The sequence below is a fragment of the Plecotus auritus genome (assembly GCF_963455305.1).
Source record: "Plecotus auritus genome assembly, chromosome: 11".
NCBI lineage: Eukaryota > Metazoa > Chordata > Mammalia > Chiroptera > Vespertilionidae > Plecotus > Plecotus auritus.
The window spans coordinates 29,363,915-29,387,153 of record NC_137777.1 but is presented as its reverse complement, the minus strand read 5'-3'; the positions used below and the strand labels follow the sequence as shown (position 1 = coordinate 29,387,153).

General features: G+C 50.1%; 1 protein-coding gene across 1 annotated transcript in view; it reads right to left on the bottom strand.

The window, feature by feature from the left end:
• ZHX2 (zinc fingers and homeoboxes 2) overlaps nucleotides 1–23,239 on the bottom strand; it is a 127,768-nt gene that overhangs the window by 34,952 nt on the left and 69,577 nt on the right. Inside the window, exon 2 of the mRNA XM_080646928.1 lies at nucleotides 17,891–17,961. The gene's annotated coding sequence lies outside the window, so the exon portion shown is untranslated. The remainder of the gene's footprint in view (nucleotides 1–17,890; nucleotides 17,962–23,239) is intronic.

Sequence of the window (23,239 nt, the reverse complement as noted above, 5' to 3'; positions counted from 1 at the left end):
AGAGGGGAGGAGCAGACCAGGGGCCTGCCTGGGCACGCATTCCCCCACGGCCACTGTCCTGCTGAGGGACCTCGGCAGGTGGCTTAGCCTCGCTGCCTCAGTTTCCTTATCTGTGAAATGACTACAATGGTGTCTGCCTCCTGGGATTAATCCAGGTAAAGGCTTAAAACAGTGCTTGGCGCACAGAGGCCAGAGAAGCATGAACTGCTGTGGTTTTCTGTGGGCGGGACAGATTGGGATCGCTTGGTTCCAATTTGGACTAGAAACAAAACAAAACAATCCTGCAACGGGAACCTCGTGATGTCTGAGGGTAGGGAGGCAAGAAACCTCAGAAGCAGGTCGGCCAGGCTGAGTGCTGCCTCTGACCTTGGAATTCATGCCTGCAAACTGCATTCCTTCCCAGTTTTTTCAAAAACAGAGTTGAATGTGTACCTGTTGGTTTTCAGACCCTTTTCGGAAAATGAATAGCTAATAAATACGTTATTACGAGGAACAGCACCATTTTCCCCTGCGGCTAACACCACTTCCACCCATCCCTGAAGCCTCTTCTGCTGTTTTCTCACCCTGAATGTCCCCCCCCACCCCACCCCGGGGATTTATCAGAGGGATACGAGCTTTGGAATGAAAAAGGCCCTTGGTGGGTAATTTCACAGCTGACACCTTGGGCAAGTCACTCCCCTCTCTGCGTTCCCCTGTCCTCATCTGTGAGATGGGCTTTTGGTGAAAACGAGCGATGATGTACACGAAGCCCCAGGAAAGGTTGGTCACGTAGATGGAGATGCTGAGTAATGGTGCCTTCCTTTCACAGTGCGGACAAGTCGGGGGTCATTACCATGCACAGATTTCCCTCTGAGGTCCTGAAATGTGTCATTTTCCTGAAGAAGGCTGTTGGCCATGATTTCTCCTCATGAACTTGGGGTTCCAGGTCGAGTAAAACTACTGGAGGCCTCCCATAAGCCCATTGTGGCCTTGTGGTGATCCAGCCACCACATCTGGCAAGAACCTGGACACAGAGCACAGGGACCCACTGTCCCTGCATCCAGGCTCCCAACTCTCTTGGCCTCGTTTCCAGCTGTTTGGTTGAACAGAGTTGACGTGGGTTTGAGAGAAGCAGCTACACCACTGACCAGCTTAAAAAACAAACAAACTCCGTTCTTTGTCAGAAAAAAACACACGAAAATCACTCCAGGTATGAGGCAACATCCTGTGACAAAAACCTCATCTTGTTTCCCTGTCCCTTTAACAACTGACTTCACTAAATGGAAATGAAATTGCTCCATTAAATTTCTAAACACCACATCCAAAACACAAAACAAACAGACAGAACAAAAAATTCCCTGTCCGAGGGATATAAATTCAAAACCAAATAGTGGGATGCAGTGTTTTCCGGAAACCATTAGACTTGGATTTCAGACCAAGAAATGTAATCATCAGTGATGTCTTAGAATCTCAAGGTTTTGTTAAAAACAGAGCAGAACTGTGGTGCCGGAAAGCACTGGAGAATGGTGGTTATTATTATACCCAGAAAAAGATCACTTAATTCTTGCAACAACCCTTTGAGGTAGTAGGCACTATTATTCTCATTTAATAGGTGACAAAACTGAGGCACAGTGTGGTTAGTAACTTGCTGAAGGTCACTCACTAGCAGGTGGGAGCTGGAATTTTGACCATGGTCATAACCATTAGTCTGTATTGCTTCTCATGACCTTGAAGTGACTCCAGGAGGAGCCCAGGCTTATATTCAACAGGTTCCTAAGACACCCAGGGTGCCTACCAGGGTGCCAAGAAATAGCCCACAGTAGCTCAGGACATCGTGGTATGCTCCCGTATTCTGGTTGTTTGGAAGTTTACCTAACCTGAGATGTTATATTTATCTCTATTTGTAGCCATGGCAACTGAGGCTCAGAAGGCTTCAACATCATCTCTGAGGTCATACCCATTATCTCCTAATTCTCAGACTGTTCTGTCCTTGATGACATGAGTCTGAACAAAACTGGGTACGGGTGGGGGGAAGCCTCAGACATCGACAAAGCTCTCTTCGTACCTAGCACTGTGCTCAGACCCAGGGAGGCAGCGAGGAAAACGGAGCAGGGACCTGCTTCAGACAGGTGGCTGTGTGACCTTGGCCAAGTAGCTTCCTGTCTCTGAGCCTCGGTGCCTTGGTCTATAAAATGGTGTCTGTTTGACGGCGCTGTGTTGAATGAGTAACAGTCTCGACTGAGCCAGAGACAGAACATTCAGAGAGGCGTTTTTCTGTCCCTCCAGAAGATCTCAGTATGGCCTCTTAATTCTCATATTGTTTTTCAATCACCAGAATTGATTTCCCTCACCCCTCTCCCCAGGATCATCGCCAAGGAACTGTATTAAGTTGCAATTAATGTTGACATGTGTACCTCTTGAGCTCTCTTTCCTGAAAGGGGGCGCACAGGTGGTGGCAAATTGAAGAGCCAATAGTAATCATATCGCGGGGGAGGTGTGAGCACTTAAGGGCATTTGCAATTAAATTAAGGAGGAGAAATGGAAGGAACCCCCCCCCCCCCCCCCCAGAGCTGCTGCACAGCCCAGGAAGAGGGTGTGGCCTCTGGGACTGGCCCAGCACAATTGGCGTTGCACAGCTCAAGTTTTAGCAATCAAAGGCTGTAAGCCCTTTTACAGCTGGAATTCACAAACAGCTCTGTGCTCTGACCCTGCAGCATTCTTTCCGGCTTTCTGCTGTTTCCTTGTCCTAACTAGTACCTAGCTAGAGTCCTCGTGTCGTGGGTATGGACCAGGTATTGCCACACCGGCTACATTTGGGATGCTCCAGTATTGCTGCAGGGGAAAGAGGTGGGTGCTGTCCCCAACCTTTTAGGCACCCCCAGTCTAGGAACCAGACTGTTGTGCTATTGTGTGACAAGGTAAAAGCACAGCGAACAAGAGTATTCTTCTTCATGAGAACCATCCTTTAACATCTCCCGTCGGATCTTGAGGAAGATCCCCAGTACTCCCACCCGCCACGCCAGGCTCTTCCCAAAGAATAAGCTTTATTAAGAGCTTCAATCAAGCTCACTCTTAATGTTTTTCTCTCCTGCAATCAGGGATTCATCAACCCGCAGGTCATTAAGGAATACTGCTATTGTTGGTAAGGGCACAGCTGGGCACTCAGTCTTGGCCAAGCTCTCTGCAGACAGGAGGGGACAAGGGCAAGTGCAGGGGCGAGGGGGGTCCATCCTGCCCTGTCCTGGGATACCACTAGGAGGCAGAGGGCTAAGGAGGGAGGCAGAAATGCCCGCCAGTCTAGATCCAAAGCCCAAGTCTCTTCTCCCTGGACAGACTCTGGAACCTTCCTACAGCTATTTGTCATGACTTTTTTTTTTTTTTAAAGGTACAGTTTTTATTAAAAGGGATGAGCTCCCCTCTAAAAATACTTTTACTCCCTGCCCTCGTCTCTGGTTTCCTCTTGCATGAAGGGGCATAGCCAGACCCATTGCACGGGATTCTTGGGAGGATATTCCAAGATAATGACTATAAATGCCTGTGACACAATGATATGTATCATTAGCATTTTTTGAGCATCAATTCTATGTTTTACCCACTATGCACATAGTATCTCATTGAATCCCTACAGAAACATTATGAAGTGATTTTTGTCCACTTATTCATTCTAAAAAAACATTTATTGAGCACCTACTATCTGCCAATATTATGCAACACACTAGGGATCCAGCCATGAATAGGCCAGTGCCCTACTGACAAGGAACTTACGTTCTAGTAGCTGCTATTATACCATTTTATCTTTTTAAATATGTTTTTATTGATTTCAGAGAGGAAGGGAGAGGGAGAGAGAAGAGAGAAATATCAATGATGAGAGAGAACCATTGATCGGCTGCCTCCTGCATGCCCCCTATGGGGGATCATGCCCACAACTCAGGCATGTGCCCTTGACCAGAATCAAACCCAGGACCCTTCAGTCCACAGGCCGACGCTCTATCCACTAAGCCAAAACCAGCTGGGCTGTTACACCATTTTATAGACCAAGATGCCAAGGCTCAGAGACATGAAGCCACTTGGCCAAGGTCCCATAGCCACCTGTCTGGCTCTAAAGCCAGCCCTAGGTGCTCCTGTGGGTTTCTCTGTTAGTGGGGGAAGGATGGGGCTCAAGATGCTAAGATGGATTAAAAGGCACCATGCAGAATTAGGAAAGTGGCTAAAGAGAGAGAAACTGCCCTTCCCTTCCATGCATGGCATCACCATAGAAAGGATGTGAAAATGCCAGGTGGGCAGCTGGATCTTTGTTTCATGGTTTGGTTCAAAGTGACCTGATCCGATGCCCTCGGGAAACTGGATGGCACCAGCCAATTTATTTTAGCACCTTCTGAAGGAGTCACGTGCTGTGTCTGTTTCTGGACCCGTCTGCAGGACCAGAGGCAGTATTTTGGAATTACGAGTTGCTCATCCACATGTAAGGATGGGAAGGCTGCTGCCTGGTCCTCCTATTCTCGTTGAAAAGGGAACACCCTGGAGGCGGGAGCACAGGCTCTGGCTGCTGGTGTGGAACCTTCTGTGCAACTTGGATCAGAGGAGGTGTCCAGGACCACCCAGGGTGGGAGGCTGGCTTCAATGCAGCTCGCAGGCTGGCCCGAGCCCCAGGGCAACACTGGTCAGCCTGGGCTACCGCCACACACTGTCCTGTGCTGAGCCCTGGTGGGCAAGTAGGAGGAGGGTGGCAACCCACAGGAAGAGACCCAGACACAGCACAGGGCGGGGTGGGGGAGGACAGGGGACGCTGGGATGAGGATTTACCCAAGCCACCGGCTCCAGGCAGCTCTAGGGGACCCGGCTCCTTGCCTTCTTCCTTCTGACACTTTTTCCCCATTTCCTTCCTTCTTCTCTCTTTCTCCTTCACTTGTGTTTGTGCATTTTCATTTTTTGATGCTTTTTCCCCCTTTTCTTTCCTTCTATCCACTCTCACCAATCACCCCCATCTCTCTCTTCTATGTCACACATATCCATGCTTACACATACGTGCACGATGGCAGAGCACAGTGTCAGGAACGGGAGCCCAGCAGTCAGTTAGATCTGGTTCACATCCGCCTCTGATGCTCTGTGACCCTGGGCACGTGACTGAACCTCTCTGGGTCCCCCCCCATGTCCTTGCTCATAAAATGAAGATGGTGATTAGGACCTTCCTCCTAGGGTAGTGGTTGTGACTGAATACATAAGGCTCAACATTGTATCTGCTTGGACCTGAGTAAATGCTTTTAAAACGAGAGCTATTCTTTCTCTCCAGTTCTGCTATGTCCTCGCCAACAATGACAGTGACAACTTTTTATTATGAGTTTGCCTCTTTGGAAGCGCTCAGTAAGTGTAGTTATTAGGATAATTATAATAATTTTGTTAATTATGTTATGTCATATTATTTAACTTTAAAAAAATTAAGACTAATTTTTAGAGCACAAAAGCAGAGTTCCCAGGAACTCCTCTCCCCTTCTCCCCCTCCCCCTCCCCCTATTGATCTCATCTTGCATTGGTGTGGTCCATTTGTTACAAATGCTGAACTAGTACCGGTACAACCAAATCGATCATTAACCAAAGTCCATAGTTTACATTAGGGTTCATTCTTTGTGTTGTACACTTAATGGGTTTTGACAAATGTATAATGACATGTATCCGTCATTACAGTGTCACACAGAATGGGTTCCCTGCCATAACACCCCCTGTGCTTCACCTATCCATTCATTCTCTCTCTCTCTCTATTCCCAAACCCTGGGAACCACTGATCTTTTTTGCTGTCTCTATAGTTTGCCTTCAGCAGAATATGACAGAGTCGGAGCCATATGGTATGCAGCCGCTTCAGAGTGGCTTCTTTCTCTTACCAATATGTAACAGGACTTAAGGCTCCTCCAGGTCTTTCCTGGCTTGATAGCTCATTTCTTTTTTGAGTGAATAACACTCCATTGCGTGGATGTAGCACTTTTTTTATTCATTCACCTATGGAAGGGCATCTTGGCTAGTTCCAATTTTTGGCACACACTGCTTAACTTTTAATGGCATTTTTGTGCATTTTAGTTATAAAAAAACTTCCCCACTGAATTGGCAGCCTTTCTGAAATGCTGATCTAACATGTGTGAGCTCAACTCTTTATCAATGCCTCCCAAATACACAGAGCGCGAAACTCCTGTGTCAGGTGTTGACGCCAGCAGAGGCCACCAGGCCACACGGCCAGTGCTCCCAAGTGTGGGATTTTGCACCAGACCCGAAAAGGGCCGACCATTTCCCCAGTGTTGGATGTTTATGATGTTTTAAACCAGGGCTTCTCAACCTTGGCACCATGGGCATTTGGGGCCAGCTGCCTTTTTGCTGAGGTGGGTGTCGTGTGCACTGTTGGACGTTTAGCTGCCTGCTAAAACCCTTCACCCACGACACGCCAGTAGCAACCCAGCCTCCACCTGTGATAAACCAATAATGTTTCCAGACGTGGCCAAATGTTTCCGGGGGGTGGGAGGTCCAAAAGGCCCCCCGCTGCTGAGAACCAGTGTTTTAAAGATTTTGTTATTGTCGGTGCTGTTACGATGAGAACGTCCAAGGCCACCCTAAACCTCCGACACAGAATGCCACCTCCTAGGAGGGTTCTTTCGTTACCAGGCAGTAAGGAGCTGCCCCCCCCCGCCCAGGGTCTCCCTGAATTTCACTCTCACTGGGCGTGTTGGTGTTGATCACGGCAGAACGCGGCCACTGTGCAGACTGGCCTGCGGATGGTTCCTCTAGAGGCGACAGATTCAGCATCTCAATGACTTTAAGCTTTCAATGCCTTGCCAAGTATCAGACCGCCAAGGGGGGCAGGCCTGTCTCCTGCCTGCAATCCTGTGGCTTTTCCAGGAGCCAGGAAGGTCTCCCCAGCGACAGGCGACAACACACCTTTCTGCTGACCCCAGTTTATCCATCAGCACTTCCTGTTGGCTCTGCCTCCATGATATCCCCCCAATGTGGCCACTCCCCGCCACTTTTCTAACCCTGCTCCAGGCTGCCACCACTCTTGCCTGCTTCGGGATTTGGTGTCCAGCCCCCCAGTTTCTACACTATTTCAGGTCAATGTTAAAAAAAAACCCTAAGCCCAATCGCGTTGCCCTCAGCTCCAATGGCTTCTGTTTCTGTCTTGCACTTTGCAGTGTTGTTACCACTCTGACTGTGGTCCTTACCTCCACCCCTGAAGAGGGGTCTTAAGTGGACACATGGAGAACCAGAGGTGGGACATGTAAGGGTCAGGAGGGAGCAGGTGCGGGGCCCAGGGTAGGTGCCCGCACATCTGCCGAATTTACTGGGCCCATCTGAGCCCTGGTTTCCACCCGTTTTCTCAGTCCCTCCTCCCCTCCCATGAGGGCCAGGCATCAGCATGGCTAACATCACACCCTTGATTTGGGGGCTTCTGCAGCTCTGTCCCCTGACCAGGCCCCAAGGTCTCTGGATTCTCCAGTGGCTGCCCGGCGGGGGCAGATCAGCACTCTGAACACGGAGCGGAGTTGGTGCTGGTGGGGACTCAGACCCGAGAGAGACAGGCGAGGGAGGGAGCTGGCCATAAAATCCCTCACTCTTTCTACCCCAGATGGGCTTTGCTGAGACACACTCTGGCCAGACCCGCTATAATGCTGGTTTTGAAAATGTAGATTTGTTCCAACATGATTGATAGACTAGAGAAGGAGTTGGGTATGCCACGAATTTTGCATTTGCTTATGCCTGATTTCATCCATGAGAAACAGTAGGCGAACACAGACAACGTTATCCAGCTGAACTGAACTGCACGGAAATACCCCAAACGCACACCTGCTCCCACCTGAAACGTGGGCCAGCTACCTCAGTTTACCTTGTATGTTATGAGCCATACCTGACCACACCTGGTGTTAATAACTTTTATCCAACTTTACCCCCTTTCACAGTAATCCACCCACCGCTGCAACCCGTGACACCCAGTTCCTCAAGTAAACAGGTCTTTTTGCAAGGCATGTGTAATGTGGATCAAACTACGCTACCGCTTTTATTAGGTTATTTTTTGTAATGTGACATGTCAAAGTTTTTGAGTGTTGTGTCCCTAACCTCATTTCCCCCAAAGCCCTGTGCTGTGTAGTGTGCAGTTTTGCACAGTGTGGTGGATTTGGGGAACACCTGTTGCATTATGGGATAGCTGACTATGTTGCATATCGCCCATGATTCAGAGCCGCTGGCTGGAGTGTCTCATGAAGTAAGCAGCTAGCAGAACAATGCGTTTGTAGCATTGTTTTCTCTTTCTCACGCCTTTCCCCTCATTCTTGCTGCTGCCTGGGACAGCACATGTGCCCCTGTCCCCACCCTGTCCCCTCATAAACCAGCTTCCATTTCCTTTTTATCCCCCATTGAGTTTTTTTTTTTTGGGGGGGGGGGGAGAGGGAGAGAGAGAAATATCGATGTGAGAGTGAAACATCGATTGGCTGCCTCCTGCGTTCCCCAAACTGGGGATCAAGTCTGCAACCCAGGCCTGTGCCCTGTCCAGCTCAACCAACTGAGCCACAACGGCCAAAGCAACCAGCCTGTTTTCCAGGAAACACAGGCTAAGATGGAACACAACACCCACAGGGAACAGCAAATGCAAAACCGTAAAGTGGACCCGGCTGGTTGCATCTGAGCGACAGACAGGAAGAGAGCCAAGGGGGCGGGAGCACCCCTTCCCTAGGGGGTGTGGGTGGTAGGAAATGTGGTTGGAGAGGTGGAGAAGGGCGGGGTCTTGTAGGGTTTGGGCAGCCAGGGAAAGGAATTTGGGTATCAGCTCAGTTGTAGGGAGAAGCTATTGGATGATCCCATCCCCCGGGAGTGATGTGATTCAGTTTGTCTTTAAAAAGATAACAGGCTGAGTAAAGGATGAGTTACAAGCGGCAACGCCGTTAGTGGGGAGACGGCTCAGGTCCAGGTGAAAGGTGACGGGGTCTGGTCCAGGGTGGCCGAAGTCAGCCTCAGGAAGAGGCAGGGCATCACAGCTGTCTCTGTGGACTTGGGAGAGAAGGGAGAAATTCGAGGGGACCCAAGGTCCAGTGTTGTGTATTTCATTTGATTTTGCAGTTGGGGGCAGGCCATTATTTTTTAGAGAGATGACGATAGAATGTTTTTAAAAAATTAATGAAAATCCTTGAGGGTGGAGGCAAAGGACCACAGTCACAGTGGATGCAAAAGTGCAAAGCTCATTGCTGGCTTTGGAATGAAAAATAAAAAGAGGTGTGAATCTGTGCGTGTGTGCCTGTGCGTGAGTGTGTGTGCATGTGTGTGTGGTGTGTGTGGTGTGTGTGTGTGTGGTGTGTGTGAGTGTGTGTGTGGTGTGTGAGTGTGTGTGTGGTATGTGTGAGTGTGTGTGTGTGTGTGTGTGAGTGAGTGTGTGTGGTGTGTGTGTGTGTGGTGTGTGTGAGTGTGTGTGTGGTGTGTGAGTGTGAGTGTGTGTGTGGTGTGTGAGTGTGTGTGGTGTGTGTGTGTGTGGTGTGTGTGAGTGTGTGTGTGGTGTGTGTGTGTGTGTGTGTGTGTGTGAGTGTGTGTGTGGTGTGTGTGTGAGTGTGTGTGTGAGTGTGTGAGTGTGTGAGTGTGTGTGTGTGTGTGTGTGTGTGTGTGTGTGTGTGTGAAGAATTATGCAAGGAAAGGTTATTGTTTCCATTCCCTCCTTTCAGGGAACAATAACCACAACATGATAAACTGCAGTGCCATGCTGTCTGTGTCTGAAACGTGGCCACGGGGAGGAAAGATTAATCACACAGGGATGGCTGCTATCTCAGGGGCAGATTAAGACAACAAGCTAGCAATTTGGGTCTATTACAAACTGCTAAAATCAGAGCTTCCAGTGAAGGACTAGGCTTCACCAGCCCTCTTTTTCGAGGGGGCATGGGTGCAGGGAGGGAGATTCATTTTAAGTTAATTAAACCTAGGGCTTAATTAAGTGTTCTCAGATACCAACTGCATCCTTTTTGCATGGTAATGCCAACCTGCGCTCACAGCTCCATCAAGTGTGCCGGCTGGAAGTTTTGGGGAGATTGGGGGGTGGAGGGGGGCATTTCCATTAGATATATGAAGGTGGGCATTTCTCTAATCGTGAGAATCGTGGGGTGGTAGAATGGGTGTCTTGGGGATGGGACAGAGCCCCTCCTCAGGAGAGCCAGGCTGCCTGGAAAAGCAGAAAGGGTTGAGATCTTGCGGTCAGGGAAGCTGGCTTCTGTCTCCATGGGCCTCGCACCAGCAGGGTGACCTTGGGTACATCACCTGTCCCAGTGGACTCTACATGTTTTCTTCACAGGAAATGCTTTGGTGGTTCCACCCCAAGGCCCTGTAAATATTTTCCCCACAAACTACATTTATCAAATTACTTCATTTCCATTTGTGACGAATCAAAATGCACTCAGTAATGGCGATAGGTACTTCCTAGGTTTGTTCTAGGCACAGTGTGTCCTCACTTAACGTTGTCAATAGGGCCTGTGACTTTAAGTGAAATGACGTATAATGGAACCAGCTTTACTGAAGGCTGATTGATATACACAGGAGTTAAGTTCCTGCAGCATCTCATCAACATTATAACAAAATGTTGAACAAAAGATGTTATATGTACACTAGAGGCCTGCTGCATGAAAATTCACGCACTGGACGGGGGCGGGGGTGTCCCTCAGCCCGGCCTGCCCCTCTCACAGTCCGGGAGCCCTCAGGGGCAGGAGTTGACATGGCCATCAGGGGAAGGCGACACCCCATCACACCTCTACTGCTGCCACTGCTGGCAGCGCAAGCCTCAGCTGGCCCTGGTTACCTGAGCCTTGGGTGGCCCTGGGCGGCTGGGCAGCCACCATCTGAGGCTTGCCTGTACCTCGGGCTGGCCCTTGGCAGCTGGGGGGCTGACGGGGGGGACTCCGGAGGCAGGCATGCGGAGTGGCCGGACCCGCCTGGGGGCGGGCCCGGCCGTGCTGTGCACCTGGCACCCCGGTGGGGCTGAGGGGACTGGGCACCGCCATCTTGTGGCTGTGGGTGCTGCCATCTTTGAGGGTGTGGCAGTCAATTAGCATATTCCCTCCTTATTGGCTGTGGGCACAGTCATCTTTGTGAGGGTGTGATGGTCAATTAGCATATTCCCTCTTTATTAGATAGGATGATATATATTAACAATTTATTCCCCATAATAACGCTAAGAGGTAAACACTAGTTAACAACTCTAAGAGGTAAACACTAGTATTCCCATTTTACAGAGGACCCAGGATTGAATGCAAAGCGACAGTTTTAGCCAGTGTCAGACATGACCTCTTTCACCTCCCCCAGGGAGTGAACCCAACCCAGACAGGCTGAACCTTGCAGATTGTGAGCTACCTAAAGACTTCCTGTTCACCAGTGAGGTTGGTGGTGGTTTGTTACGAAGCACTGTTGTGGCAATAAATAGCTAAAATGTACTACACGATGGCTTTGATTATAATTAAAATTGCTACACAATTCAAACCTTCCTTAAGAAATGTACTACACTATATGGCTTTGATTATAATTAAAATTGCTACACAATTCAAATCTTCCTTTCTTTGCCTCTTTCTTTGCTTTTGGAGGTACTGGCACAAAATATTTTCATTTTCCATATACATACACACTTGATACAGACGTTCTCATGTTATTCCAATCAATCCTGGTTCGAGGAAATGAAAAACTCAAAAGGCTTTCCTCTCCCCCTTATGCCTCACTCATCCTCTTCCAACCCATTCACCTTAAATAAAACCCCAAGGGAAATTTTAAATTAACAGGTCCTATTTGTTTAAGATAAGCTCCCACTCAATGCCAAGAACCTGCCTTTGGAAGAGTCAACCAGACTGTGGTTCTCTTCCAAGTGCAGTTCCCCCAAATTCCTCAGAGTCCTACTTGGGTTTGCTCCTCCCGTTTCAAATCCTGTCCTCTATCCATGAGGACCTGTGAACCTGCAAGACATCTATGGCCACTTCCCATGGACAGCCCTGCCCAGAGCCCGCCTGTGCGCCCTCCCACGGCACCATCGGTGTGCTCCTTGCAGTTTGCATTTTGTTGGACAAACTGGATTCCTGTGCCCCCTTACTAGCCTCACGACTTTGGGCAAGTTCCCCAATCCCTCTGAGCCTCAGTCTCCTCATCTGAGAGGTAAGGACAATCAAAATGAAAGTATTACTGGGTTTCCCGTGCAGATTCAATGAGATGGTATGTCTCCAACACTTAGCATAGTAAGCCCATGATACATGTCAGCTATTATTATCATTGTGTGCACGGTACCATGGGAACCTAGAATCTCCGATAGCAATTACTTAACACTTACCATGTGTCCACTCTTTTGAGTATGTGAATAACTGGGTTAGTGCTTTTTTAATGTTTATTTCATTTTTTTAAACTTCATGACAACAGTTAGGCTGTCATATAGATACTGTTATTATCTCCCATTTATTGATGAGAGAACTGAGGCACAGAGAGGTTAAGTAACTTACCCAAGGGCACACAGCTAATAGATCATCATGATACCACTCTTCCCACTTTATTATAGTTATTCAACCATCTCTCCTCCAGTCTTTTCTCTCTCAACATTGATCCCCCCGAAGGCAGAGGATTGGGTCCCTTGGTATCTGTACCTGCTTGTTACTGATTCAATCGTGTGGGACCAGATGGCGCCTAGAAGAGGAAATGAGCTTGTTCTCACACTGGCACACGCGTACTCTGGGGTCTCCTCATGCCGTCTCACAATCCAGGTTGATTCAAGACACCAGGAGCAAACAGGCTTTCAGCAGCCTCAGGCGAGCAGCGGAGAAATTAGTAGATCGGTGTACAAAGGAGCGTTTAATAATGCTATCACGCTACCCCGTCCTCGCGGAGCTGTTGTGATATTCTGCATTAAAGGAGTGACAACCCTCAACTGCTGCGCATGATGGAGGCCGGGCATCCAGTTGGCTCCCAGCCCCCAGAACACGTGCGTTTCCTGGTGGCGATGGCATTCAGGGATGGGGGCACTGATGGCTTCATGCAAAAGGGTCCTTGCAGACCCTCTGCAGTGTGCTTGCTCTTCTGCTTGCCTGTCGGGAGCATAATTTGCACTAAATATTAAGGAACTGTTTGGAAAAGAATGTCGTCATGGTAACTGGGGGGTGGTGATGGTGGTGCTGAAATAGCCTGGTGCTGCCCAAATTGCAGCATATTAATCAAGTGTCGGGTGCTATTTAATGAGCTTCCCCGTGGCCTTCAATTTGGAGGACCCAGGGATGGAGTTTGCCCCAGTTGTCACTGTCAAGGACAAGGGTTCTCATGCGTTCCTGGTGTTGTGTAGGGTGGGTGGGTGGGTGGATGGATGGATCAATACTGGAACTAAAAATTTTAGATGTCCACATCTCAGAGCTCTTTCTGACAGTTCCTCCATTTTTTATTTTCCCTTTTACGGTGGAAAAATATTTTTGCCAGAGAATTGGGGGAAAGAGGTTAGGAAAGTAGCTGGGGGAAGGCATGGCCGAAGATTTCTTTGCCTGAAAGGAGAGGTGATGACCACAATAGAGAGGAAAAGTAGCAGAGTGTAGAGTCGGATGGCCTGGGCTCACATCCCCACTCCACCTCCTCTCACTGTGTAATCGCGAGCCAGTGACCTGCCCTGAGCAACTTCTGTTTCCCTACGCGTCCCAGGGTTGAGACCCGGGCGTACTTCAGAGGGCTGCTGAGGGGATTAAGGAGATGAAGCTCTCACCTCAGTGCTTGTCCAGAGTAAATGCTCAATGAAATCTGCTCACCACCACTACCCCTTCCTTCATGGCTGCTGCCACCATAACTGTTAAGAAAGTTATGAGGGAGGCCCCACCGAGCTCTCAGGTCTAAAGGTCTAATCAGGCCCTGACCAGCCACTGCAGGATCCAAACCCCGGTCTGGTGACTCAGCTGCTGGGGTTCTTTCTGAGGTCAGCTAACTTTTTCTATAAAGGACCAGATAGTAAATATTTTAGGTTTGGCAGGTCATATGCAATCTCTGTCACATACTAGTATTGTTCTTTATCCTTTTTTTTTTTTTTTTAAAAAAAACAACCCTTTAAAAATATAAAACCATTCTTAGTTCACAGGCTGCTTAGAGATGGGCATAGTTGGTGGGTCCTTGCCATCTGCCTCATGAGGCAATAAAGAAAAAAAAGGAAATCAAAGTAAAAGGAGATGCATGTATGGGTTTTTGTCCCACTAAAAGTGGGTTGACGTGACACATACAAAAGAAAAGCTTGGGTCCAGGAATTTGTTTTCCTAAAGCAATCCTGAGGAAAAAGGACAAAGCCAGATGTATCCCACTCCCCAACTTCAAACTATACTGCAAAGCTATAGTAATCAAAACAGCATGGTACAGACAGAAAAACAAACACACAGGCCAATGGAACAGAATAGAGAGCTCAGAAATAAACCACACATACTATATTGACAACATTTTACAATGAAGGAGCCAACAATACACAATGGAGAAAGGAGAGTCTCTTCAACGAATGGCGTTGGGAAGACTGGACAGCCATGTGCAAAAGAACGGAACTATTTTCCACCGTACACAAAAATTAACTCAGCAAGACTTGAATGCAAGACCTGAAGCAATAAAAAATCATAGAAGAAAACACAAGAGGCCTCTAGAAGCTGGAAATTGAGGAAATGAATTCCCCTGGGAGTCCCCAGAAAGGAAAGCATCTGTTGACACCTTGATTTTAGCTCAGTGAGACCCATCTCAGACTTCTGACCTCCAGAACTGTCAGATAATAAATCTGTATGGTTTAAGCAACTAAGTGTGTGTGTTTTTTAATCCTCACCCAAGGATATTTTTTCCATTGCTTTTCAGAAAGTGGAAGGGTGGGAGGGAGGGAGGAAGGAAGAGAGAGAGAGAGAAACATCAATGTGAGAGAGACACATTGATTGGCTGCCTCCTGCATGAGCTCTGACTTGGGCCCTAACCCCAACGTCATTCAAGGGTCATCTGTATACTGTTTATGATACCAGCGGCTTCACCAGCCTTGGGTGGGCCACCTGCAGCAAAGGCATCCCCATGCTGGAAGGCGAGGGGCCTTCTCTGCATGTCCACTCTGATGCTGCTAAACCATAGCCCTTGGCTGAGGGGTGGACCTGTGGCCAGAATCTCTCAATTCCTGGGCATTTGCTAGGGTGACTATGGAAGCAAAGCCCTCTTTAGCGGAAGGGGTGGGGGACGCCGAGAGAAGGAATCATGCCTGAGTGAAGCCCACACAGAAGAAAGCTGAGTGGAGAGATGGACAGAAATGACGCCTGCTGCCACTGTTTAGATCCAGCCGGGCTCCAAGCCAGACCAACTCAGACTTTTCAGTTACACAAACTGCCTTTTTGTTTTACACTTCCGAAAATGTGAAGTAGACATCTGTCTTGTAACCCAAAGTCTGACCAATACAGTCAAATACCCACTCACGTCTTGTTGCCCACTGGATCAGGTGTTACCTTTCCTTGGTCAATAAACCCTGGGCTCTGAGATAGCACGGGATGGGGTTTAGGGCAAGGCACTTGGGACAAAGGTTCAGATGGACTGTAGGAGGAGTGGGATGTCCTCTGTCACTTCTCTCTTTATTTCTCCTGTTCATCTCAGATATGTTGAGTCTGCTATGGCTCCAGGAGAAAGCAGCAAAGAGCCCCTCATGTGCTATGGAATCAAGTGTGGCTGGAAAGAGGCCCCTGCAGATCTGTGCCAGAACCAAATGCCTACAGTGGGGTCTTCATGTCTAGTCCATCAGGGTTGAGCGAATGCCATACTAGTGATACCTGGGATGGTTGTACCTAGATTTCCTGATTGAGCTATTTCTTCTGGTCCCACCTCTTATGGGTTTCCCAGGGTTCTGTCCTCTGGCTCTAAGCTGTCCCTGGGAGAGAATGCTGTCACTCCATGGCCCGCCCCTCTCCTCCATCAGCTGTCCATCCATCTTCATTCTTTCCTAATAGGCCTGAGTGATGTGGCACAGGCCCTTAGTAAGGGTGACGCCTGCCCACATTGATTTTTCAAAGGACAAGAATAAGGGCTAAATATTTATTGGGCACTTTCTGCCACATATAACTGGCCCAGGGCCAAGCAGCCTGACATGAATTAATTCCTCAAACCCTCACAGCCACCTGATGTGGTAGGCACTATCATTTTACAGACAGGAGACTAGAACAGAGAGGTCGCCACTTGCCTAAGGCCCCACAGCTAGTGGAAGAGACAAGATCTGAACCTGGGCTGTCTAGTTTCGGGGACTCTCTTCTTAACACACATGTCGCCTCCATGTGCTGCCTCCTCATCACTTTCCCTTCCAGTCATTCGCCAGTCACTTACTGAGCACCTAATAAGTGTCAGGTCCTGTGAATTAAGAACATGGCCCCTATCTTCAAAGCCCAGCTACTTGAAGATTTGCCAAGGAAGCATCAAGTCAGGACTCAAATGCTCTCTTCAGCCCTTCCCTCCCCCTCCTGCCTCCTGCCATCCCCCGCCATCCTCCTGCTCAGGACTCTGCTGAAAGTCCCGCCCATGTGCAACGAATGTCAAACTCCATCTGCATCCAGGCTGTCAGTTTCTTAAAGAAAAACGCCATCTCTGGCCTCCCACGGCGCACTGCCTTCAGGGTCCTTGCTAAATATTTACCGCTGCCGCCAGCCCAGGCTCAGGGGAACAAGGCCCAGTCACAAAGCACAAAGCAAGTCTGGTGGGTGCTCGTCATTCAGACCCTCCCATTGGCATGGGTGTCCCTCCTGCGCAATTTCCCCAGCTGGGTCAGGGGCGCGGTTCTCAGGCGTAGTGGCCCCAGCCTTGGTGACTCGAGTTTGTGGTACTGGTCCTACCAAAGAGCCCCAACTCCCCTGGGGCAGCCACACCCAGTGCCCTCCCACAGCGTTTCCAATGCCGTTTCTTCTGGTCTGCACGGGCTGGATCCTGGGCCCACCATCTCGACAAGCTGGTAAATCTCTTCGGGGGTCCTTCCCAGAGGCCCTGGTCAAAACCCCCATCATGCTTGGAGAGATGCCCACCCCATCACAGACAAAGCTGCTTGGGGTCACACCTGTGATGTGTGCAGCTGTCTGGCTTTGGCTCAGGGACACCTGGCCAATGAGCAGCACATTTTAGGAGAGACCCTCGGGTCACCTCATCCAGCAGCATCTGAACACTTGAACAGCAGAACTCTGCCACACAGAACAGGCGGTGCTGAGAGAGGGTGCACGTGAGCTCACAAGCTCGCCTCCTCCACACTCCCTAAGCCCTCTCCCTCATCCTACCCGCTCCGGGTTTCCAGGTCATCATGGGACAGAGTCTGCAAAAACACATCCCTACTCAAAACCGCTCCTCACTTCAACACTTCCCATCGGTGCTTCTCCAACCTGCGCTTGAACTCTGCCAGCGAAAGGGAACTCACTACATACACTGGGCATCTCCTTCTCCTCTGCATGCCTCCTCTGCTAGGGAATTTTCCTCAGGTTAAGCCAACAGCTATCCACCTTCCTCCTGACAGTGACGCCCTTAAACATGCAAAGGTGGTTGCTCGCCCCTCTGTAGTCCTGCCTCCTCAGAGCTGTGGTTTACAAACTGGTGTGAGCCAGGTAGCTCTCTCTCTGCTCTAAGAATGTCTTCCGAGCCCTGGTTAGATGTTCCCTGGAAACAGTTCCACGCATGTGCCCTCTGGAGGGTGTGTCTGAGCTGCTGAGGTCCCAGCACAGAGAGGACAGCCCGGCCACCTGCAGGCTCCGCTCGCCGCTGCAGAGGGCCTGGCGGGACCCAGTGGTTGCATGGGACTCGCACCTGGATTCCCTGCATGGTGCTGTTTGCAGGTGTATCTGGAGGGAAACACGTTCGGCGCTGCCCCTGCTCCTCCCATTCGTCCTTCCCTTCCTGACATGCAACCAACGCCCCGACCTCCGCCGGACACGCAGTCACTCACCTGTCCCGTATCGCTTACATCCTGGGATTCTTTTTACACTTGGACTCTGTGACCAGTCAGTGCGTCAAGACCTACAAAGAAGAGAAACTCAATATTAAAGGCAGGGCAGAGCCACTGGGTGTCCAATCTCTTTTCTGGCAGGACAGTGTCATTGGGGGGCTGGGATGGAGACGGGGACAATAAAGGAAAAGGAAATGGCGAGGATGGAGCTGCTCAGTAAACCAACCTTAAAATCTCTGGGCTTTGTGGCGATGCTGAAAGGAAAAAAAGACCCTCACCCGGTGAGTCAGCAGCTTCTGAGAAGCCGGCCTCTGGGAAGAGCCAAAGGCCCAGCACGGTCTGGCGGGCTGCGTGGGAGGTGTCTCTTGAACCTCACTTGGCGTCTCCTTAGGGCTTGGGTGTCTCCTCCTCACAGCCCAGGGCCCTTTGGGGCTTTATTCTGATGAGGGTGAGGGGGTAAGCCCTGTGCGCAGGCCTCAAGTCCAAAAGATGCTGCAGGTCTTCAAACAAAAGGCCCAAATGTGTATTTATATCCTGGGAAGCCCCTGCCAAGCGAACCCTGTGTGCTCTGAAAATTCCCCAGGAGAGCTGGAGCCGGAGGAGCAAGGCGCGTGCCGCTCTCTGGCTCGGAGGATGCGCTCCCCGCGTAGCAAGTGGAGGCCCGAGCCCCAGAGGTCCTGCAGAGGCAGAGGCCCGCCTGCAGCGCACGTGTGCTCAGGAGCAGGGGTGCAGGTGAGCGGGGCAGGTGAGCTGCGGGGAGCCAGTCTTCTCACTCCCCACACCCAGCCCGTACCTAGAGCAAAACTTGTTTTTTCTTGTTGCCCTAAGAATGCAGAGGTGAGCGGAGGTTTCTCCAGTCATCTATCCCTGTTCTCAAAGGAGAACACTTTGAGTTGGGGGCGGGGAGGGGGGTGGGAATCACCTTAATGGCAATAACTTCTATTGACTGAGCAGCTCACCGCGTGCCAGGCGCTCTACATCTGATCTATATTAGTACCCTTGCTGTGCGCGTCAATTCACATCACCCAGGAGCTTGTTGGAGAGGCAGGTTCTCAGGCTCCACCCAGCCCTGCGGAATCGGAACCTGCTTTTTCACAAGCTGCTCAGGTGATTCCTGGGCGCATTAACGTCTGAGAGGGTTCATTAGTTCCCTTAATCACAGAAGGAGGGAAGTCAGGCAGTGAGTCAGGAAGTCGAGGCTGTTCCCCAGGTGAGGAAATGGGCTGAAAGAAGCCAGAACGTGGCCACTGTGGTTTTAGCGCTGGTAAGACGGAGAGCCCATTCAAACCCAAGTGCACGTGACTCCCAAGCTGGTGTCCCTCTGTCCGCACTGTTGAGGGGAAGTAAAATGAGAGGGTGAAGGGGCAGGCAGGCCTGGCATGGGGGGAGTGGCCATGGGAAGGACACTCAGCCAGGGATGGGTAGGTGGTCTCAGGCCCTGGAGAGGGAGGGTGCAGGGGTCCTCAAACTACGACCCGCGGGCCACATGCGGCCCGCCGAGGACATTTATCCGGCCCGCAGGGTGCCGCTGCCTGTCCTGCTTAGCAGCCGACTCGTCCCGGGCCCGCAGTGTGCATAGGAATTTGTTCATACTTTTTTTTTAAACTATAGTCCGGCCCTCCAACGGTCTGAGGGACAGTGAACTGGCCCCCTGTTTAAAAAGTTTGAGGACCCCTGGGAGGGAACTCAGAGAGGGGGCACTGGATACTGGAGGCAGGGTTCCCCTCTTCCTCACTTTTGTCAGAGGCCAGACAGAAGTTCTGGGCCTCCTTCCTGCAGGGAAACTCAAACTTCTGCATTTAATCCCAGTGATTAATTTACCTCGGGTCCAGGGAGTTTAGCTCTCCTGCCCACTGCCCTTAGAACTGACCATAGAGGGAGAGAAAGCACTCCAGGAGACAAGCAAACCTGAATGCTAGACACTGACTTGACAATACTCTGCAAACCCTTTATAGTCTAGGAAGAGCTTTTCATCCACTAGCTAATCGGCTCCTTAAAAGGACTTGGGGAATGTCGCTAGTAGTATTTGCCGTTGAGAAAACTGAGGCACAGAGAGGTTAAGTGGTTTTCCTGCGGTCACACAGCTTTGGGGCAGGCTGGAGTTGAGGTCCTCCGTCTCCAAGTCCAGAGGTGTGAGCTCAGCTGCTCCTGATGGGGAAAGAGATCTCATCACAGGTCCATGGTGCCGTCACTCAGTGTCACCCAACGATATGGTCTTGCTCTACATCCTAACCGATTGAGTTTACTGAACGGACTCATGGACCAAGAGGAAAGCGGTCCGCAGCCCACATGGGGAGTGTGACTGGTGCCTTTCTGGATGTAAACTGGCCAGCAGGCATTCTTGGTTTACCTGAGTCATGGGTTATACCACATATGGTTCGTCCTACTTCACTTGCTTCTACAAGACAGAGGCGTGCACGTAAGGTATACGGGGAAACATGTCAATAAAATGTGGAGGTTGCACTGGTTCATAGGCATCACCAAGTGACAACAGCTGGAAGCAAAATACAGCAAGCGACAGAGGAGTCCTTGCTGCAGACACCCACTTGCTCCATGCTCCTCCTTTCGGCCCGCAGGGCCACCTGCTCTGTCTCGGAAGTTCTCAGTTCTCCCTGATCTTTGAGCAAAGCCCCTGGGCTGGCTCAGGCCTCCCTGTACATTTTGGCAAAGCCTGCAACCGCTCTGCCTCCTGAACTCCCAGAAGGGATGCCTGTCCCCTTCTGCCTCTATGGCACGTAGCCTCAACTCTGCTCGAGTCCCTCCACCAACAACCCCTTTTGAAAACATAGCCCTATGGTTACTCAGGTCTTAAATTACTGTGTTGCTGTTGTTGTTTTTTAATTCAAATTTTAGCATGCCCTTTGAACTGTGCCAATACCATCACTAGGACTGTGCTTCATTAGACAGTTGCATGAATTGTGAGGCTCTGCTGCACCCCAATTGCCCCCCAAAGTGCTATGATTTTTCCATTTTTCTGAATGCAAGTTTCTACAGGAATGCATATATCATTTTATAGTGGAAATGCAGAGGTGTGATGGGGCGTTGCCTTCCCCTGATTTCCAGGTCGCCTCCCGCCCTTGGGGGCTCCTGGACTGTGAGAGGGGGCAGGCCGGGCTGAGGGACCCCCCCTTCCAGTGCATGAATTTTCATGCACCGGGCCTCTAGTAACTATATAATAATGTATAATATATACAGTTATTAAATATTAAACATGTTAATAGTGTTAAATATTAAATACTATATTACATATTTGATTAACAATCATTTGAGTACCCATATGTACCTGATTCTGTGCTAAGCACCAGATAGACATAAATAAATAAGACCCAGTCCCTACCCTTAGGAGTTCATGGCATGAAAAAGGAGAAAGACAAATAATAGACTGAGTGTGAGACAGGACAATGTATACAGAGGGGTACAGGTAGAAGCAGCTAACAGATGGCTCATCTGTCTCAGGATGAAGACCACACTCCTTACCCGGGGGCCTCTGAGCCCTGTGAGGTCAGGCCCCTGCTCATCTCTCTCCACCTCACCTTGCCCTGCTTTGTTCTGGGCTCACCATGTGCTAAGTTTCTTGAACCCACTGTGCAGCTATGTTGTCCTACTCCCTCTCTCTTCAATGCTCTGTCCTCCCTCTTCCCCTAATTAACCCTGATTTACCCTATAGGACTGAGGGAGATAACATATAAAGTGCTTAGAAACATGTAAGCAGGTATGCTACTTACTATTATCTATACTAATAAAAGCCTAGGTGGTCCTCGCACCCTCGTGTGATGCCCTCATGTCATCAAAAGATGGCCGCCACAAGATGGCTACCCTCACATCGTCACAATGATGGCTGCCACAAGATGGCCACCACAAGATGGCCGGCAGGAGAAGGCAGCTGGGGGCAATCAGGCCACCAGGGGAGGGCAGTTGGGGGCAACCAGGCCAGGAGGGGAGGGCAGTTGGGGGCGACCAGGCCTACAGTGGAGTGCAGTTGGGGGTGACTGGGCCAGCAGGAGAGGGCAGTTGGGGGTGACTGGGCCAGCAGGGGAGGGTAGTTCGGGGCGACCGGGCCAGCAGGGGAGCAGTTAGGCATCAATCAAGCTGGCAGGGGAGCAGTTAGGGGGTGATCAGGCTGGCAGGCAGAAGCAGTTAGGGCCTAATCTGTGAGATCTGGCCTAAACCGGCCATTGGACATCCCCCAGAGTTCCCAGATTGGAGAGTGTGCAGGCTGGGCTGAGGGACTCTCCCCCTCTTGCATGAATTTTGTACACCGGGCCACTAGTTATTGATAATACTTAAGTACCCTCAATTGACTATGTGCTTCTTCTTGAGCACAGAGACGTAGAGTGACTTGGCCAGTGTGAATTAGTCTCAGAGCTGGGGAGTCCCATTGAATTGATTCTCTATTTACCCTCAAACCCAGCACCATCCATTAGACCCTTGATCCTAACCAGTGTGGGGGAAAGGGTACTGGTCTTGAAGACGGGATGTCTGAGGTGAGTGTGGTCCTGGTCCTGGTCCTCTGGCACCTTCTGTGCCCTCACACTGATCACTTCTCTCCTTGGGACCTGGGTTTCCTCATCAGCCAAGTGGGGTTCTGAACAGAACCTGCCTCCTTGGGCTGCGTGAGGGACCAGTGTCGTGGTGCCCAGTACAGTTCCACACGTGGAAAACAGCAGCCCTCATGATGAGTGTTACCAATGAATCACAGGACACTTCAGTGCCCTTCCAGCTCTAAATGTGCACACATTTCCCGTCTTCCTGGCTCAGGACCCCTGGTCCCCAGAAAGTGCTGGGCATATGGAGCAAAATACCAGTAGGATTCTCCCTACAGGCCCCCTTATTCCCTTTGAGCCCACGTTAAGCTCATCAAATTTCTAGACAGTTTATTCCATTCCATGTTCATTCAGCAAACGTTTCTCAGATGACTAAGAAACTCAGGGTTTGGTAAGCATGTCACTGTGTCCTGGGTGATGGCCTCACACTGACGTGAGAGCAATTGTGGAGTATGGGGAGGGAGCGACGGCCTCTGGGTCCAGACTGGACAAAGGAGAGGAAGGTCAAGTAAAAGAAGGTGAAAAGCTAAAAGCCACTCTGGGGAGCCATCATTCTGTAATCTGGAAGTGTAGCCTTACGCTGCCCGTCTTTGCTCCAGAAAATGTTTTACCTTAGTCACCAACAGCAGCCAGAAAAAAAATCACTAACATTAAAAAAATATCACTAATGAATGACTAACACAATGGCCACCACTTCCTGAGTGCTCGCTCTGTGCCCGGCATTGAACGGGGTCCCCCTGTCTTATCTTTCTCACATCAACTCTGAGGAGCAGGTATTCACATACCCATTTTACAGATGGCAAGC